We start from the raw sequence: 19,900 nt of genomic DNA, 5'->3' as shown, positions 1-19,900 counted from the left end.
GTGAGAGCTGGGTGAAGGTGGACACCAAAGGTGGATGAGCATCCCTGAAAAGGCTCAGCGAGCCATCCCTCCAGAGATGCTAGGCCTTCCTGAACATCCTCCCCCCCTATGAAGTAACTGAGACTGAGAGGATCAGTGATTTGCCCACGGTCACAGTCTTAGTTAGTAATGGAGCTTCTTTGCAGGGAAGACTATGGGTGTGAAACATTATAAATATCATGCTTGGCTAATGTGATGGATAGTTTTGCTGCATTTCTTTTTCTCCCTTTCTTTTCTCAGGATAACTCTAAAGGTCAGAGGGGAGAAGGATGTATTGTCAACAAGACAAGACATGACACATTTATTGAAGAAACTAAAATACTCATTTAATAGTTGATTCTATTCTATAATTGACCCTGTTTTCCATGTCGTCAAGCCCCATCTCTCAGTTCCAGAGTTAAGTTTGAGAATGCAATAGTCCCTATGAATAAGTCATAGGTATGACTGGAAGGGAATGTTGCTATTAGTTAGCAGTTAGCACTTAGAACATCTGTTTGTTTATAAGCCCCAACTAGCTTAACCTGGTGCCATCCATCCAAAAGACAAGTTGATTGTCCTTACCTGTCCTTGTGCAATGAGGGGAGGTTTGATCTCTCCCAAGGGGACAACTAAACTGGTGGTTCTTGTCCCCTAACAAAGATTCCAAGAAGCAGATGAGTCCCATAAAACATTTAACATTCTTTAATTGTCAGAGAGGGACATCATTAACTATACCTGAATACCAACCCACTTTCCCCAGTGTAGCCGATTGTAAAGTTCCCCAACTAACCAGATCCTTTCCTTTCCTGTGTATCCATAAAGAGGGCTCCCCCTTCTCATTGGGGTCATCGATTTACTGAGCTGCTTTGTTAACAGTGCTACACATCATCGTTAATAAACCGAGTATGCTTGGATTATGTACCTCAGTTTATTTTTATTGCATTTACTCACTGTATTATTAAATGCATTACAGATATGGTTCTGAGTACTAGGAATACGAGAAGAAAAAATAATTCCCCACTCTGTAATAACTTATATTCTAATGTGAGAAGACAACACATAAAAGTAAGCAAATGGGGAGGAACTAAACAAGCATTGATTAAGTGACTATGGTACCAGACACAGTGCTCAGCACTTTACAAATATCTATCTGATCTCACAGTAATCTTTTGAAATAGATGCTATTATCATCACCACCGTTTTATAGATAAGGAAACTGAGGCAGATTTATTTATTTTAAGTGACTTATCTAGGATTTCCCAGACCATAAATATCTGAAGTCTTCTTGACTTTTCTATCCATAGTGGGGAATGGATGTCTTAGGAATAAGTGGGAAAGTAAGCAGTGCAACCGGAAGAAGAAAGACTGATAGTAAAGGCTGAGCCTCCTCAAAATGGGGGTTCTGGGAGGAATCAGACAAGGAGGAAGGGACCTAGGGAGCAATAGGTACTTAGTCCAGGATGGAATGAGCTTCCAGAGTGAAGAGGTTTCTGTGATGTGGTAGAGAAAACACTGTGGAAATGAGCCAGGAGTGCAGTCTAGAGAGGAAGAAGATAACCCAATAGGTTTAGGAATCCTTCTGAAAATGGAGGTTCTGAGAACAACCAGCTAATCAGAGGGAGAGACCTTGAGGGACCTTTGATGTAAATAATAAAAAAGGAAAAAAAAAAGAAAAAAAATCATCACCTTCTGCAACCACCTGGTATTGTTTCCCTTGGAACACGACAAGGTTGTTCCTGAGGCAACACAGGCAGTTACTAGTCCCTCAGGTAGGTAGAACACATCAGAGCTTATGAATTCTGCTGTCAGAGTCTTCAGGAGTCCAGGGTCACACCATCATCCTCAGAAAAGGCATCAGAGGAGGATGTCAGTGAGAAGCCTCTGCAGATACTCAAATGTTTACTATGCTGGACCTGTAAAATCACAATCTTAGTTAAGAGAGAGAAGCAAAGCACTTGAAATGATGTTCCAGTTCTCCTGATCTACAGAGACTAGCATTAGGCTCTGGGCTTTTCCTTTATTATGAGATGAATGCCATAAATCCCTATAGCCATTTTGCTGCAGGAAATTTGGGCAGCATTTATCTCCAGCCAACCACTGGTTCTTAGAATTTTACTCATAACAGAGTGGGGTCAACTTTGCTAGGATTGCTACCCTAGGCCTTGTGCTTTGGTAAGAGAGGAGCTTATGGTAAAGAAAGCTTTAGGCTGACGATGCAAATTAGTACCTAATCTCACCTCTGCAGGGGCCATCTTTGAGAAGGGGGATCATAGGATTTAGGGCTGGAAGGGATTGTAGAGATGATCTGTTCCAACCTTTTCCTTTTAAAGATAATAATTACAACTGGCATTCATACAGTGCTTTAATATTTTCAAAATACTTTACATATATTATCCCATTTGAGCCTCTGAACAACCCTGTGAGGTCATTATAGTACATGTAGCATGGATAGACAGGCCAATAGTGGGGAGGAAGGATAGTCTTTGAACTACGTGCCATTATTCTTTAGGGAAATTTTGGGGAGGGGATTTCTGGCCATGAGTAGCAGAGGGGTTGATACTATGTGGTGACAAAACTGTTTAAGCTGACCGTTTGGGGAAGAGGATGGATGACTCAAGAGTTGTTGAGCCAGAACTGAGTGAGGGGATTCAAGGATACAATACTAGAAACCCCAGCTCTTTAGGGTTATCCATACAACCTTGAGGGGATTAGAAATCAGTGGTCCTCTGGGTACCCACCTGCCACATAAATGCCACTTGGGGGAGTGATTCTCTCTCTGTGTGTGTTACATATAGTTATTATTGTCCCCATTTAGTTAAAGAAACAGAAGCTCAGAGAAAGTAAGTGATTTACTTTACTTAACAGCTAGTAAATGTGACCCTTCTGACTCAATCTAGTACTCTATTCACTTTCCTAAGGAGCACATTCTTCATTGTCTTATGTTCTTCCATCATTCCTTCATCCCTAACTTGTCTGCATACAATTACATTTCCCTAATTTCCCTTTTCCCTCCTCCTAACTTCCATCTTGCATCTAATTATTAGGAATCTACCAGTACTTTCTTCTGAAGATAAACCACATAAAAGAAGATAGGAATTTGTAGCCCTTTTTATTGCGTATAGGAGGTTTACATTTAATGTGTGGGCCCTTTTAATACACCTGTATTTATCCCTTAGATATTATTTCATTTCTGCAGCATGCTCCCTTTCAAAGAGCTCATTGCATCATACAAATCACTTATATAATACACGAAGAATGTTTCTTAAATGACCTATACTTGTCAACAGGGAGGATGGGAGTAAGAAGTGGAAGCTATTCAGCGCCACTAAACAATTATGATTTCAAATGTTTGGAGAAGGGGGGAAGGGGAAATGCTGTTACAGATACCTAGTCCCATTTCCCAGGGACAAGCTTTCTCACTAGTCCAATCTTTCAACTCAGGCAGCCTAATTTTTTTCTTCAGTTATTTCTTAGTGTTTCTCTTGCCATGGACCCCAAGCCCATTCAGCAGATGAAGACTACAATAGTTCCTGTTCCATAGTGTGGGCCATCTCCAGTCGTCCTGATCTTTTTCTTGCCAGAGGACCCAGATGGCCCTGGAGGGGAAAGTAAGGCAGGTGACCTTGCACAGTCCTCCCTGATTTAAATCCAATTCACTTGCATGTCATGTACCCCTCTCTGGTATCATGGGCTTCTTAGAGAATGAAGGATAAACACCAAACAACAATAACAGCAAGGTCAGTGTAAGAGAACTAGGCACATTAAAATTTTATCTCATAGGATGTAGAGCTGGACAGAATAACAATAGCTAGCATTTACATAACATTTTAAAGTTGCAAATACATTTTACATGTTACTTTTGTTGCTCATCTACAATTCTGTGAGGTGGGTGCTATATTCCTCATTTTATAGATGAAGAAACTAAAATTGAGAAAGGATAAGTGACTTGCTGGGTCACATGATTGAATTTGAATTCAGAGCTTCCTGAGTCTAGGAATATATGAAACTTCTCCCTGCTCTACTTTAAAACTAGAGATCATCTTTATTTTTTGGTTGGGTCCAGCTCTTCATGATCCCATTTGGGGATTTCTTGGCAGAAATACTGGAATGGTTCCCTTCACTAAATTTTATAGATGAAGAAAATTAAGTTTAAGTGACTTTTCCAAGGTCACACAACTAGATTTGAACTCAGGAAGTTAAGTCTTTCTGATTATAGATTCAGTATTTCACCCACTGGGTGACCTAGCTGCCCTCTATGGATGCTGCTTCTTTGCCTCTAAAGCCGGGGTATTTCCCTCACACTCTGCTGCCTTCTGCCATAGGGTGCTGGAGGAATGGCTTTCATGATGAACCTGAATCTCCATGCATGCTTTTTCTTGGGCATTTTGTGGGCACAACACAACACACAGAGAGAACAAGTAGAGGCAATAAAGCCGTGAAATGAGAGACAGGGGCAGAGAACAGCAGTTCTTGAGTATTTACTCCTCAATCCTACCAACTTGCAACACTGATTTAAACAAATCAATTAACCTTTCACTGCTCCATTCCCTCACCTGCTAAGTGGAAGGAACGATACTGACCCAACTCACCAGGGTGCCAGGAGATTAACCTATATCTTCAAAGGGGCTCATCATCATTAGAGTGCTGTGTAAATGCTAAGTGTTGTTATTTTTACTCGAAGCCAATGACTATGCATGAGCTTTTCCTCCCTTCTCCTCACCCCCCCCCACTTTCTCCCTCTACCCCTTTATTGATTCTACTGAAATGCTGGGGTTGGGGGAGAAGAAGGGGGGAGCCTTTGGGATCTGTAGAAATGAAATCCCTTGGGACTCATCACTATAAGGTTAAGTAAATGTTCTCTGCAAATAGCACGGGTTTGGTGCAATGTGAACACATATCAGCATCGTGGGTTGTGTGTTTGAATGTGTGAATGTGTTTCTTTTATTAAACATTTAAAGAGCAGAAAATGGCATTTGGGATGTAATCAGACTGGATCTTCATGTTCATTTTCTTAGGAAGCATTATTCCATGGAATTTTTTGGGGGAAGAGGGCAGTTAACCCAACAACCTTAAAGGAGACAGTTTGATGTGGTGGGAAATGTGATGGATTTGGGGGTCAGAGAACCTGCATTTGAATCCCTGCTTTGCTGCTTATTAGCTGTGTGACCTTGAACATGTCACCTCTTAGTCCTTAATTTCCTTTGGTAGGGCTTACACTCCAAACTTCATCTCCAGGCTTATGATCCTATATATTTAATGAATTCTGTGTGAAGTAAAGGGTTTGAATCAGGGGAAAACCATGCCTAAGAATAGAAGCCAGAGCCACACAGTCCCTTATCCCTCCTGGGATCCTCAAGGGACCTAACCATACAGCTAGTTCCTCAAGAACTGTCCCTTTTTAATCTATAGGGTTCTCTTCAGGGCAAATGCCTCTCTGCTGTTTTGAGAAAGCAGAACTTTAGTGGAAAGATATGATGGAAAGAAGATTGGATTTGCTTTCAGAAGACTTTGTTCTACAATAATTATTGCAGTTGACATTTACATATCACTTTAAAATTTGCAATGTGTTTTATATTACATTTATTATCTCTTTAAATTCTCACAAATGCTCTATTAAGGAAGTGCTATTATTCCCATTTGATAATTGGGGAAACTGAGGGTGACAGGATATGAAGTGACTTTGCCAAAGTCACAAAACTAATATGTGTCTGGGGCAAAATTTGGACTCAGTTCTTTTTGCAAGTTGTAAAACCTTTCATGTCATTTAACTCTTTGAAGTTCATTTTCCACATCTGTAAAATGGGTCAAGAATAACTTGGTTGGTTGTCTTGAAGAGGACCAAATGAGATAACGGTTGTGAAAACATCCCTGTAATCCTTAAAGTATTGGGAATGAAAGATATTATTATTATTAGTCACTCTAGAAATTGACTAAGTAAGATTTGATGGCTTGTAAATCTAAAAGATGTCATCAGACAAATGAATGATGGGAAGAGATGTCATCTGGCAATGGCAGAGAACCAGAGGGTTCTATTTGTAACCTTGCAGTGTTGGGGAAAGTTACTAAGGCCCCTATCTACCAGGTGGAGTACATGTCCATGTGGCCATCTTGGCAGGAGGACAGGTACAAGCGTCTCTCTGTTATACAGACATAGATGGGTTGTGATATGTATTATGAGAGTCAAATATCAAGTCAATGAAATCACAAACATATTTAAATAGAGTCAGATGTTCTGGGGAAAGTAATTATCTCAATCTCCTTGCAGTAAAAAGAAATAAAAGGGCTTAACAATAATTAGAAGTAATAGTAGAGATGATTGATATTTACTCAATCAAATCACTCTACCCCTATTTAAAGTAAATGACAAGATAATCTATGCATGGGCTCTAGACTAACTGTGAAAAGTCCTTCAAACTATAATTCTGCACAAGAGTCATGCTTGTATAGGTTGAGATAATTTGGCCAAATCCCAAAAGCCATCTATAAATTATTAAGCTAGATAAATGAAATCTTTTCCCAGAAATTAGAACCAACATGGCTTTTCTAATTAAATTCTTGCAAAAAAATTTTATGGAGGAAAGGTCTTTAGCCTTTGACTGGTCTCCTTCCCCATTTTGGTTGGAGAAAGACTTTTGAACTTCAAAGAGTCCGAAGGATTTGGAACTTCCAAAATCTTCATCAGCATCAAGCATCGTTTCCCCAGAAGTATGAAAACAAGGTATCAGGAGCAAAGGACAGACTGTATCCAGATTCACCATGCTTAAGGAGAACTTTTTGAGCACCTCACAAATGAGAGAATGGAATTTCCAACAATTAGGAAGTGTGAGTCACCTTTCTGCCTCCTTGTCCTCTAAGCTTGCTTTCCTCTGGACTCCTTACCTTCCTGTGAGAGAATGGATCACAAACTTTTGGGGAAGATGTTTTATACTAATTATCCTTACTGTAACACCTTAGCAAAAGCTACTTAAGGCTGGCTAATTATGAGAACATTAGAGAATCATCCTTGACTCCTCAGGGTTCCTGAAACCCTAAAGGAGAGATGTGGCCAAGCTCTGGGGATCTGCTTTATTAGCAAGAGCTGGAATAAATACCGTTAGAGTTTAAATGGACTACATTGAAAAGTAGATCTCCTCTCTCCTGCTGTCTATATTACTTTTAAAAGAAAAGTGGTTAACCACCTCTTGCATTCATCCAATATGGTCTAAAGCAAACAGTGAAATAATATGAATTAGGGCAGGCCATTAGTCCAAAGTGTGAGAGAAATGAAGGTGGTATGAATAAGACATGGGGCAATAAAGAAGTATAAATATCCTATATTCATACTGATTTCATTAGATGTATGATCTCATCAATGTGGGTACTCTCTCCTTCCATGCAGATTACAAACCACGCATTCTTTTTTCATCCTATGTGATTTTTGTCCATGTCTTCTCATGAATCTTCCATAAAGGCTCTACTCAGTATGCTAGAGACCTTCCTCTTAGCTGAACTATAGCCAAGAATTTTTGTGTCTAAACCAGGCAAACCCCACAAATCCCACTGAAGCCACAACCCCACATATTTGTTGCTTCCAAGGAAGCTCCCACAGTGAGAAGAAAATGTTTGGTAGTTTGCTATTTTAACTAATTATTCTTTATAACCATGAGCTAAGTTCAGTTATTTATACACTGCTTAGGGAGTATAAAGCTTAGACCTTGAAGAAAACTTTTATTTCCCTAATCTCTGAACAATTTTGTCTTCAGTTCTCCTTTTTACTATTTCATTAAGACTTTCTACTTTTTGCTCTATATTGTCAATTTTCTTATTTATCTTTAAAAGTTCTTTTTTACTTATTAATAGCATCCTTTAATTCTCTTAGTAACCTCAGCTTTTCTGGAGGTTCTTTTGGTATTTATATTCTCCTTTGGTGAATATGGGAGAGAAGCTACTTTTCCCCACCAACATTATTTTCTTCTTTTTAAGCTTTCTCCTTGTTTTCCTTTGCTCTGTATTTCTTTTCATTATGTTAGGAACACTTTTTGTATTACTTATTTCTATAGGTTCTCTGCTAGCTTATCTATAAAAGTTTCCTTATTAGGATTTTTATTTCTTTCTTTTTGGAACTTAAAAATTATTTGGTATATGGTGACTATGGGGACCTAACTTTAGCTGTAACTACTTCTGATTCTACTACCATTTTATATTATTTTTATATAGTATTTGCCTGCTATGCCCTCCACTACACTGTGAGCTCTTTGAGAGTGGGGATCATTTTTAACCTTTTTTTGTATTGCTAGTACTTAGTTCAGTACCTGATACATAGCAGGTTTTTAATAAAAATTTGTTGACTTGACTAGAACCCAGGTAGTCATGAGTTCTTTTCACTACTAAATGCTACTTCTCTAAATACAGATAATAATGACTTTGTGTTAGCGAGAAAAGACATGTGACTTGCTAAAGACATGGGACTTACCTATGTGACTTCTAAGATGCCCTCCAACTATAAATCCTATAAATTTAATCCTGTGACTTTTTTATTCTTTTAATTGTTGTTTAAATTCACCTTTACAGAGCATAGAAGATGTGAGTGGGTTGAAGGTGAGGTATTGTTGTATTCCACAAGCGACTGATGAACGTTTTGAAAATTGTTATGGAGGGGAGAGACATTGAATATTTTTTTTTCAGTGAAGGAAAAGAACAGATTGAAGGGAGGAGAATATTTACCCATGTAACCCAACTGTGATAACTCAGCTTCCATGAAGATATATTAGATGAGGCGCAAAGAAAGAGACTTACTCTCAGATCAAAAGCAACCATCTAATAGAGGTTAAAATTAATTTAAGCCGAAATCAGATTCAGGAGGAGAGGGGGAAAGACATGAACTGGGGGCAGAAGAGTTAGAATGTGTGGGTAAGGACCTGTGTTATAGCTAAACAATTTTCTACCAGCAACAATACCCCAAACCTGCAAGAAATGTGCTCTTAGTTGGGACGGTGGTGATGTTAAGCCACATGGTGGAGAGAAACAGACTCCAGGACGCTGCTGGAGAATTCTCCTTATGGGGTGGCTCTGGAGGAGAGGAACAGACCAGAGCAAAGAGAAGAAGGGAATAAGCATTTATACAGCCCCTGTTGTGTGCCAGGCACTGGGTCAAGTGTCTTTATGAATATTATCTTTGAATTTCACAACCAGCCTATGAAGTATTGTTGTTCAGTCATTTCAGTCATAGCCAACCCCGTTTGGGGTTTTCTTGATAAAGATACTGGAGTCGTTTGCTATTTCTCCAATTCATTTGGCAGATAAGGAACGGAGACAAAGAGTTGAGTTGCCCAGACTAGTAAGTGTCTGAGGCCAGATTTGATCTCAGGAAAGTGATTATTCCTGACTTCAGATCTGGCACTCTATCCACTGTGCCACCAGCTGTCCTAGCATGTGAAGTAGGAACTATTATCATCTCTCTACCCCTACCCCAGCCCCATTTTATAAATAAAGAAACTGAGCCAAACAGAAGTTAACTGATTTGCCCAGAGGTGCTCAGCTCATAAGTGAGGCTGAATTTGAGCTCAGATACTGAGTTCCAGGCCCAGCATTCTATTCACTGTGTTGCCACTTAATTTCAGAAGCAAGGAAAAGGTTGCAAAAGTGTGTCTTGTATTTTAATTAATTATTTATGATAGTGATGTGCCAGGACCTATAGTTTCTAAGCTGTTGAAAGCCTGCAAAAGCTGTTAGTACCCTGGGACAAAGTTCTGTTTTCTCTGCCCTAGTTAGGCCCTATCAAGGGCAGTCCATGCAAGAGAGGAGTTGTAGCTGAAGTGGAGATCAAAGTCCTGCTTGCTGGCTACGGCACACTGGGGAGGTCTCACGATGAGCTAGCAGGTGGGAGACGGTGATCCACACCCTACCTCTGTCTCCAGGCGGACTTGAATCTGGCATTCAGTATTTAAGGACATCTCTGGAGTCTGGCTGATACTCAACCAGTTTATGCTGGAATGGGGAATTGGCCAAATCACATCAGTTCTCTTTAAAAAAAGCTCAGTAATAATGGAGAGAAGTGGACTGATCTCTTCATTTAGATTCCGACATGTTTAATCTCAGCATGGTCAAGAATTTAGGGCAATGTAAGTCAGCTTTCAGGGTCTCTCCTATTCTCTTCGTGAGTCACCAGTGAGGAATCCAGCAACCAGACTGGCCTGTTGTGCAGAAGTCCCAGGGAGGACTCTTTTTTAATAGCAGATAAGGGAATTATGGAAGAGTCTTTGGAAGAAAAGACTCTATTGTTGAGTTGTCCTATTGAATGATTTCCTCTGGAACCTTACAATTTGAACCTTGGCAAAAAGGCCTTTCATGTTAATTAATGACACCTGGGAAGGAAAGTACAGAGAGGAAACAATGGGATGATGCTTTTCATGTTTCAATTTGTGATTCCTGGGATCTGATGAATGAAGGCAGCCTATTCAATTCTATAATTACGCCAAGAAGAGACACCATACAGAGAGGCAGCTAAGTGTTGTAACTAATAAAACAAGTGCCAAACCTGACTTTAAATCCTGCCTGGGATGTTTTTCTCTCTGTAAAATGGGGCAACAGTATGACGTACCTTTGCAGGGTTAGTTGGAGGATTAAATGAGATAATCTATGGAAAGCCCCTTGCAGATGTTAAAGTACCATATACATGCTAGTTCTCATCCAAGATAATCAATCGTAAGCAACAACAAGAAATGCTGCAGCCATAGGATAGTCAGGTGGCACAGTGGATAGTGTACAGTCAAAAAGACTCATCTTTCTGAGTTCAAATATTATCTATGTGACACTAGGCAAGTCATTTAACCCCATTTGCCTCAGTTTCCTTATCTGTAAAATGAGCCAGAGAAGGAAATGGTAAATCACTTCAGTATTTTTGTCAAGAAAATCCCCAATGGGGTCAGACATGACTGAACAAAAACAACAAAATATGCCAGACAGTGTGTAAGTGCTGAATCCCATTATTTGGAGAACCTGCCTTTTTTTCAGGGAGTTGTAGAATCTCAGTGGTTTAGGGATCAAGAAAATAGTGACAATTAGAAGAAAAAAATCTCTAAGTAGATTCATATATTTTGTTGATAAGTTGCTACTTTGACAGATTTCTGGTCCTGGAATTGGGAAGACATGAATGTGAATTCTGAGGATGTAGATATTGTGTGACCCAGAATAAGGCACTAAATTTCACTCAGTTTAGGTTTTCTTGTCTATTAAATATGAATAATAACATCACTGACTTCACAGATTTGACAAAATGATATAATAATGAAAAGGACTTTGTAAACTAAAGTTCTACATGCGATCAATTCTAGCTATTATTATTAGCTAGACAGTGTAATAGTACATAGACAAAGGAGACCCATTTTCTTGCCTGACTTGTTAAAGGAGTGTCCAATGTAAATTACACAAGATCACTTATTCAAAGTACAAGTTAACCAAAATGAGTGCTTGAGAAATATTCACACTCAGGTGGTAAGAAGCAGTATAAAAAAAAAATCCTATATTGTCTAGAAAGGTGTCAAGGCAGAGTCTTGATACATTTGGCCCCAAAATAATTTTGGCAATTGATTCTGAATTGATTTTGTACTAGAACATTTTTTAAACTTTACATAAGTAACATAACTTCATTTAGAAGAATCCTTTTTATCAATAAGGAAACCCAACCCTTCTCCAAACATCTCAATTTTTTTTTTTTGAGCCACCCAATCCCCATCGTTCTACTTACACAGATTTGTGTCCTTGGAGTCATCAGTGGTCAGGTCTTGTTGCTTCTACCTCCCAACATTTCTCTGAATTCATACTTTTCTCTCAAGTTCACCCCAGGTTACCTTTGACTGGGACTATTGTAATAGCTTCCTGATTGGAGCTCCTGCCTCTAGCCTCTCTTCCCTATAGTCTTTCCTCTCTGCAAGTACTATAACAATCTTATTAAAGTATGTTAGGTTGTGTCCCAACTTGATCCTCTTCATTCTCACCCCTTCCATGACTTTTTAGTGACAATATAATATATTGTCCTAATATAAACTACTTTGGCATCTAAACCCCAGCAAATGCTTATCCTTCCTTCCTTCCTTCCTTCCTTCCTTCCTTCCTTCCTTCCTTCCTTCCTTCCTTCCTTCCTTCCTTCCTTCCTTCCTTCCTTCCTTCCTTCCTTCCTTCCTTCCTTCCTTCCTTCCTTCCTTCCTTCCTTCCTTCCTTCCTTCCTCCCTCCCTTTTTACTCTGAATTTCACAATCATCAACAAACATAAACATCTCAATATTCAAATAAGTACAAAAGAGAGAATTATATATTTATAGCTATATGAACTTTCCAATCTATCCAGATTTATTTGATATTACTTCATTTTATATATTGATACATTCCAGTAAAACTGTTCTACTTGTTGAACTGTAACTCTGAACATCCAATATCCTGCCTCAGTACTTCTGCAAAGATTGTCCTTCATTACTGGAGCATACTTCCTCACTTTTGCCTCTTGCAATTTATGGCTTCCTTCAAAGCTCAACTCATATGCTATCTCTTACAAGGAAACATTTCTGATCCTCTAAGTGGTTTTCTCTCTCACAAAATTATCATCTTTATACTGAATCTTTTCCTGTTGTATCCCATATAATAGAATATTTGCTTAGGTAGACCCTCTGAAGAGTTGTTTTATGCTTTGTCTTTTATTCCCCAGCACCTAACACATTCCCTTCTTTTCAGGTTGTAGGTACTGAATATATACTTAAGAAACTAGGTTAGAATAAGGATCATATTAGGCCACTCTAAAAAGCACAGATCCTGATCCCTGGGCCAGAGCACTATATTGAAGATACTTAAATGGGGGTCATGGCTTAAGAAGGTTTTATTTCCCTCTATCTCTGTTTGGGCTCCCATTCTATGGAAATGGAGAGAAGGAAGGTAATGGTTCTTTTAGGAATATTTTTTTTTTATGATTCTGGTTAACAGATTTTTTTCCCCCAAAGCAATCAGGAAAATCCTTATTTTATATGATAATAATATATAATCAGGAAATGGATTGAATTTTATGATTATAGAACAGGAAAGAATCTCAGAGGTCATTTAATCCAAACTCCTCATTTTACAGATGAAAAAACATGGAGGCTTAACGAGATTATTAAGTAATTTACCCTTAGTCATATAGCATCAAAAGCAGGTTTTGAACTCAGGTCCTCTGTCCATTTTGTCCCACTACCTTCTAGTAATGTATGTAAGCCTTTCTGTCTGGCCCTGACTATGTAGGCGCCATTCCATGAGTCCTATATCCTCTTTCATTTTATCTTAGCCTACAGAAGAATTCATTAAAATGTCTTCACACCAAATCTCCTGGGGCTGATTCTCCAGACCATTTTGAAATCATACCCAGAGAAAATTCCCTTCACACATTCAGTCATTGACTGGGTAGCTGTCCCCTTCAGCTTCCCTGCTTGCCTTGAAAAAAAAAGAAAAGATCCTGGCCATCTATGACAGATGGAGGTAGCTTGATTGAATCTAAAACTATTGAATAATACAAACTCATGAAAAATAAATACGTTCAGAGGAGTAAGCTTTTCCATGGCAGCCTGTCCCTTCATATTTTCCTGACGGGCTGTCTGATTTATGATGGCAATTCCTCTTAATTTCCTATTATGGGTAATTTTTTTCCCTTCTTCATATAGTATGAAAGTTTTTATTGGGCACAGAAAGGAAAAGGAGATATCCACAGACAGTAAACTGATGCCAGACCAGCATTCTGAATTGCCCCTTGAACATAAGCTCATGTAAAAGTTAATCAGTGAGAAGACTGATTGTACTGTGTTTAGTTATGATCAAGGTCCATATTCAAGGCCTGACTGAAAAAGAGAGTGGATCTAACAGCAACAGGATGGGAAACCTCTCTCTTCTCACTCCCCTCCCTCCTCTCCTCTCCCTTCCTCTGCCTTCCCTTCCACTGCCTTCCCTTCCTCTGTGCTCTCTCTTTCTCTTTCTGTCTTTTTTCTCTGTCTCTCTATCTCTTTCTCATTCTCTTATTGTCTCATTTTTTCCTCTCTCTCTCTTTTTTCTCTTGTTTTCTCTCATTTCATCTCTCTTGTCCTCTCTTATTATCTCGTTTCTCTCTCTTGTTCTCTGCCTCTGTCTCTGTCTCTTCTGTCTGTCTGTCTGTCTGTCTGTCTCTCTCTCTCACACACACACACACACACACACACACACACACACACACACACACACACACACTTCAAACACAAGGAAAATAAACCAGCACTATTTTCAGACAAACCTAACTTAAAAAGCTGAATCCTCTCCATATTCTCATTCTGGGCAGAGGCGGTACAATATTTGCTATTTGCAATCCAAATATTGTCCTGTGGCCTGGGAGGGGGGGGGGGGGAGAATAGCAGCCCAAACTGAGGGGGTGGGCTGGGGTAGGAGGGCCACTGCTGGCTCCATGAGCTACATATAAAAGCTAACTTAACTGCATGAATTTGGAGGGCTCTGCCAACTCTATTCAATCTTTTGTGGAAAAGAAAGATAGCATCTTACACAGTCCCCTTTCGTTCTTGTTTGTCTCCTGAAATGTTTGTATTTGTTGGTGATTATAAAGTTCATACAGCACACACACACACACACACACACACACACACACACACACACACACTATATATATATATATATATATATATACACACACACATATACACTTATAAACATACATACACATAAGGACCCTCTCTAAAGCCCATACACATATACACATGAACATATATATGTACTTACACATATACACATACTCATACACACATACATAATATACACACATAGTGTACATGTACATAATATACATATACTCATACAATTCATATACATATATATACACATATATACATATACACATACACACATACATACGGACACACAGGCATACAATATAAACATACTTATAAGCATTCATATAAATATATAGACACATATACACATATAAACTGACACACATGTACATGTACACAATATACACATACTCATACACATTCACGTACATATATACACATGTACATATATACATACTTACACATATACATGTATACAATATACACATACTCATATACATTCATATACACACATATATACATACACATATACACACTACACACATTCATATACATATATACACATACACACAATACATGCTTACACACATGTACATGATACATATATATATACATAATATACACATACACACATACATATGTACACAATACACAATACAAGATATGTACATACACAAAATACACACATATACGTATAAACACATATACATATTAACACACATGTACATGCACACAATATACATATATTCACACAATTCATGTACATATATACACATCCTCATACACATTCATATACATATATACACATATACACATACATATATACACTACACAATTCATGTACATATACACACATATATACACATGCACATGCAAACAATACATACTTACACATATGTACATGTAAACGATATATACATACACATACAATACACACATGTATATTTACACACAAACATGTACATAATATAAATATGCTTATGCACATATATACACACATACACACATGTGCATACACACAATACATATTTATACAACACACTTACACACATTTACAGTACACAACATACATATGCTTATACACATTCATATACACATATATGCACATATACACACAATATACATATATACACACTTATACAATATACAAATACTCATAAACATTCATATACATATATACACACATATACATACCTACACACATGTACACATACTCATACACATTCATATACATATATACACATAATACATGTACACATACACAGATACAATCCACATACATACACACATACTCATATACATGCATACACATATGCAACGTACACATGCATATACATGCCTACACACATGTACACAATGATACATGTACAATGCACATATACCTGCATGCACACATGTACGCATACTCATACACATTCATATACACATATACACATAATACATGTACAGATACACAGATACAATGCACATACATACACACATACTCATATACATGCATATACATATACAACATACACATGCATATACATGCCTACACACATGTACACACATAATACACGTACAATGCACATATACCTGCATGCACACATGTACGCATACTCATACACATTCATATACACATATACACATAATACATGTACAGATACACAGATACAATGCACATACATACACACATACTCATATACATATACAACATACACATGCATATACATGCCTACACACATGTACACACATAATACATGTACAATGCACATATACCTGCATGCACACATGTACGCATACTCATACACATTCATATACACATATACACATAATACATGTACAGATACACAGATACAATCCACATACATACACACATACTCATATACATGCATATACATATACAACATACACATGCATATACATGCCTACACACATGTACACACATAATACATGTACAATGCACATATACGTACATGTACGCATACTCATACACATTCATATACATATATACACACATAAATATATGCACAATTCACATTTATACATACATACATACATACTTACACAATATACATAGACTTATACAACTCATATACATATATACACATATACACTTATGCATACTTCATTTTTAGCTTTTATAATCTCAGATACAGTGGGAAAGAACATTGAATTTGCAACCAGAGGACTTGGATTCAAGTTCCATGTCTTGTCATTTGCACCTATAGGAACAACTCTCTGGCTCCACTTTCCTCATCTCTACTATGAAAGGGTTGGACTAGACAGCCTTGAACGTCTCTTCCACTTCTAAATCTTTGAAACTATAAAACCCACATTGATTATACCATGGAAACTTTAGCAGGTAAGTTCCAATAAGAAAGTACACTCATCTCTTAAAATTATTTTCTTGACTTAAAAGATCAGTTCCATTTCTCATTAATTTCCTTACATAAATATATAATTAAGCAAAACGAACCAACACATTGGTGATACTTGATAATGTATGACTTATCATACACCTGTAAAATATTAGCTCTTTACTGGGAGACTTCATTTCATTATGAATCCTCTGAAGTTAAGATTGATTGCTGCATTCATCAAAATGTTGATGCTTTTCAATGATTTTTAAAAATGTTGTGTTATTGTGTAAACTTCATATGGTTCAGGGAGTTCAGACTCCGGCTTTCTTATCCTTTGTGAATTTCCTTAATACCTCTACTTCACAAAAGAAGTAGAGAGGCAGGGAAGAAAGACTGCACATCTTCCCAAGTTTCTCTTACTTTTTCATATTAATAATTTTTAATGAAACAATGATTTAGTTCAATTACATTTATTTACCATTGTTCAGCTATCCTCTAGGTGACAACCATCTATTCATTTTTAGCTTTCTGCTACTGACAAATATTTTTTGTGTATATGGGTTCTTTATTATTCTTGTTTTCCTTGGGTTATATTGCTATGATATTTAATGACTTGTCTAGGATAGTTCCAAGTTGTTTTCCTTAATAATTGAAATAATTCACAGCTCCATCAACAATGCATTCCCATGTATCTTTCAATATTTACAATTTTCATTTAATGTCATTTCTGTCAATCTAAAAACACATCTACATTTTCTCACTATTTCCAGTTAGCAGTTTTATATTAAGCCTAGGTCTCTTGCCAAGTTGTAACCTTGAACAGATAACGCTGTCACTGGGGTCACCTCCTTTTAAAAACAAGTCAGTTTTTAACCAAGAATAGCCAATTTTGTTAATGGCAGAAGGCAATTTCTCAATCCAATCACATCACTTATTGTTATACCCTTTTATGAGATCCACTATTTGTTGTCATTTTTAAGGCAGTCTGATTATTTATAACTCCATATTTTGGGTTTTCTTGGCAAAGATACTGAAATGTTTTGCTATTTCCTTCTGTAGCTCATTTTATAGATGAGGAACTGAGGCAAACAAGGTTAAATGACCTGCCCAGGTCACATAGCTAAGAAGTGTCTAAGGCTGAATTTGAACCCAGAAAGATGAGTCTTCCTGATTCCAAGCCTAATGTTCCATCCACTGCACCACCTGAGATCCACTATACTGGATTAAAAAAAAAATCCAGATACTTATTATCTATGATCATGGGCAAACCACTTAACTCTCAACAGCCTCAGTTTCCTCATCTGCATAATAAAGGGGGGTTGAACTTAAGGCCCCTTTTAGTTCTATATTTGCCATCCTATGACTTTTAATAAAAAAAAAAAACAGGACTTGAAAATGAAGATTTGCTATTCAATTGATAAAACAGGACTTTTTGCCAACAGGCCTGGGCAAGATACTGTTGATGAGAAATTGCTTTAAGAATAAATTGCATTCCTGCTGAAGATGTATCCTATAATCCTCATGCAAGACTTGTGATGGACAGGAAAGTCTGAAGTTATAAACTCCTTAAATTAATTAAACCATTATTATTGCGGTCCTGCCTTTCAAGACAAAATGATCACCTGAATATTTTGGAACAAAAATAAAAGGGCCCCATCACAGGCTTGGTTTCTTCCAGGGCTTGGCTTCCAGGCTATTATTGACAGCTCTTGGGGAATTCATTCTCTGACTCTCCTGTCCTTCAGGAACTCCAATGATAACTGTACCTTAGAGGCAGGGAAGAGAAGCTACACTTGTGCTGATTGAGCCACTTACTAGAAGTGAGCCAGTTTCTTGGAGATGGGCAGAGAACAGAGACTGTCTGCCAGAGCCCACTTGAGCACATGGTCTGGTTGCTTAGTGTTGAGGATATTTGTCCTAGAAGGATGGTGATCATTGTGTGGATTGCCTTTGCCATTCTGAAAGGAATGATTCCATCACTGATGAGCACAACAAAAAGCTGTCTATTAAAGTTGTGTACATCATTAGTCTCTGCATTTGCCTGTATGATATCACAACGATATCAAAGTTATTCCTCAGATAACACGATTCTAAGGCTTCCCTTCATTTTCTGGACTTTACAGTCTTGCCTTAGCTGCTTCCTTCTTCCTGCAGGGACCTGTTCTCATTGGTGAAAATGGGAAATTGGGGTCTTCCTGGAGCCGCAGACCCTGTCCTCCATTTTCCAGACTTCACCACCATTACTCCCCTCCCTGGCCCTGTTTTCTACTCTGTCTTTTCAACATGATAAAAATTAATTTCTATTTCTTTTATGAAGAACTTTACTGAGCTCTCTTTCTGAACCTTATGAATGGATACCGCCACAAATTTTAATGCTTAATTTTAATAACTACATTTACCTGGACAGGTAGCTTAGCACAAGACAAATAGAAGGCTCTATGCTGCCTCCCCCATTAGAATAGAGGGATCTCAAGAAAGGTTTGTCTCATTTTTTATTTGAGCCTATCATAATATAGAACATGGTAGGGGATTAATAAATGTTCACTAATTGATTGGAAGTCAGGATAATTGATACTTAGGTGATGCAATTGATAAAATACTGGCCTAGAGTCAAGAGGACCTGATTTCAAATCTGGCCTTGGACAGTTAGTGGCTGTATAACCCTGAGTAAATCACTTAACCCTGTTTACTTCAGTTTCTCATCTGTAAAATGAAATGGAGAAGGAAATGGCAAATCACTCTAGTATCTTTGCCTAGAAAACACCAAAATGGCAGCACGAGTTAGGTCTGAGATGATACGACAAAATAATATATTAGTTCATGGTATTAGAAAATCGTCAATAATGTCTTAAAATGACTGAAATTAACTTATGTTGGCTATGTATTTATTGTATTAGTCTACCTATAATCTCTCTCCTCTCTGTGTCTGTCTCTGTCTCTTTTTGTCTCTCTA

The 19,900-nt window shown here is 37.8% G+C and overlaps 1 long non-coding RNA gene across 1 annotated transcript in view; it reads left to right on the top strand.

Annotated features, from left to right (window-relative positions):
• The window catches only part of LOC141541395 (uncharacterized), a 68,206-nt gene extending 67,290 nt beyond the window's left edge, over positions 1-916 (top strand). The window contains exon 3 of the long non-coding RNA XR_012481770.1: positions 1-916. This exon is cut by the window's left edge and continues 264 nt beyond it. This is a non-coding gene — a long non-coding RNA (uncharacterized LOC141541395).
• Positions 917-19,900: the final 18,984 nt, after the last annotated feature.

The sequence above is a fragment of the Sminthopsis crassicaudata genome, chromosome 4 (genome assembly GCF_048593235.1).
Source record: "Sminthopsis crassicaudata isolate SCR6 chromosome 4, ASM4859323v1, whole genome shotgun sequence".
Taxonomy (NCBI): domain Eukaryota; kingdom Metazoa; phylum Chordata; class Mammalia; order Dasyuromorphia; family Dasyuridae; genus Sminthopsis; species Sminthopsis crassicaudata.
This window is presented reverse-complemented; position numbering and strand designations above follow the sequence as displayed.